The 1,837-nt window shown below is 44.9% G+C and overlaps 1 protein-coding gene across 1 annotated transcript in view; it reads right to left on the bottom strand.

Moving 5' to 3' along the window:
• Nucleotides 1-587: 587 nt before the first annotated feature.
• Nucleotides 588-1,837, bottom strand: part of Mccc2 (methylcrotonoyl-CoA carboxylase 2) — a 71,678-nt gene continuing 70,428 nt past the window's right edge. The window contains exon 18 of the transcript XR_003377794.1: nt 588-1,296. The gene's annotated coding sequence lies outside the window, so the exon portion shown is untranslated. The remainder of the gene's footprint in view (nt 1,297-1,837) is intronic.

The raw sequence follows: 1,837 nt of genomic DNA, 5'->3' as shown, positions 1-1,837 counted from the left end.
ATCTTCTATTTCTATGCCTCTCTCCCCCAAATTAATTTGACTTCCTCACCTTTCCTTCTGAAATTTTTTCAGGAAAATACTTGATAATTGCAGTTGGTCACATGACTTGAAAACTATGTGGCCTGATGACATCATTACAGGATTTATTTTCCCCATTCATTCAACAAATACTGAGTACTTTCAAGTTCCAGGCACCGGAGACACAGGTAAATGGGATCCTTGCTCTCATGGAGTTTACATTCTAGCAGGTGGACAAAAAGGAATACTTATAGTTGACTGATTAATTTGTGGGAAAGGAACTAGGTTATATTGATGTGGGATATCACTCTGTATGCTTTGAACATGTTTTATTACCAATGGTTAATAAAGAAACTGATTTGGCCAATAATCAGACAGAATAGAGCCAGGTAGGGAATCCAAACAGAGATACAGGGAGAAAAGGGGCAGGGATGCCAATGACCTACGGAGAAGCAAGATGTCTGGTAAAAAGCCACGAGAATCGTGGTAAAAATATAAAATAATAAAAATGAGTTAATTTAAGTTGTAAAAGCTAGTTAATAACAAGCCTGAACTAATAGGTCAAACAGTTTGTAATTACTATTAAGCCTCAGAGTGGTTATTCAGGAACTGGCAGACAGGAGAGAAACCCCTAGTTACATCATATTCCATAAGTGCATACAGTACAATGCCAGTCTAGCCTGGGAAAGTAACAGACATCAGGAAGAATCAACAGCTTATGCTAAATGGTTAAATGCTGAAAAACTAAGAGTAGAATGATACAGTCAGATGGAGCCTTGTAAACCACAGGTGGGAAGGACTGAGCAGGTTCAAAGAACTGGATGTCTGAAATTGGGGTAGCCATTCCCCCATGAGGAGATTGAAAGATGAGGTCAGAATGTGATTAGCAGGATCATGGGTAGCCCTGAAGTACAGGCTCCTCCTCAGCCACTGCAGAGTCTTCACAAGGGAGCAGCATGGCGACATGGCCTGGTGAGGATGGCCATTCCCACTCCACAGGAGACAGGCTGGACTAAGGACCAGCTGCGGCTGGGCCACTTCTAAGGCCAATAGTGGTGCAAGGCAGAAACGATTGGGCTGGTCCAAGAGCCAGTGAAGGAGACAAAACCCAGGACTTAACAATGAGTACGCAGCACCCCTCGATACTCAGTCACGTTCTGGGTATGTGCAAATCTGAACTCGGAGGAAAGGTAGGGGAAGAACTGCAGGTGGCTCCTAGATAGCATCTGGAAGTCATGAGATTGGAAGAGCCCAGTAGGAATCATGGACACGAGAAATCTGTTTAAAGAGAAGATGAGAGCTGGTGAGATGGCTCCACACTGGCTGCTCTTCCAGAGGACCAGGGTTCAATTCCCAGAACCTGCATGGCAGCTCACACCCATCTGTAACTCCAGTTCCAGAGGATCCACACCTTCACACAGACATGAATGCAGACAAAACAGCAATGCACATAAAATTAAAAAAAAAAACACTTCAAAAAACAAGATGAGCTGGAAGCTGAGGGGAAAGGGAAATGGGAACTACTGTTTACTCAGTACAGGCAGTCAGCCGGCGACGAGGAGGTCCTAGAAACGGATAATGGGAATGGTTGCACTGTAAAAGCGCTTAATGCCACCGAACTATTCACCGAAAAGTAGCCAAAGTTATACACTTTATCTTATCATAATAAAAAAGAATAAGCCGGGCGGTGGTGGCGCACGCCTGTAATCCCAGCACTCGGGAGGCAGAGGTATAGTAATAGGAGCGGCGGGCTGCGTCCCGGCACCCGGCCGCCCACATGGCTAGCTCTACCCGAAATAATTACACGGACACTGTGTTC

This window comes from Microtus ochrogaster, chromosome 19 (assembly GCF_000317375.1).
Source record: "Microtus ochrogaster isolate Prairie Vole_2 chromosome 19, MicOch1.0, whole genome shotgun sequence".
Lineage (NCBI taxonomy): Eukaryota > Metazoa > Chordata > Mammalia > Rodentia > Cricetidae > Microtus > Microtus ochrogaster.
The sequence above is the reverse complement of the archived record's forward strand: the minus strand, read 5'-3'. Positions and strand labels throughout refer to the sequence as shown.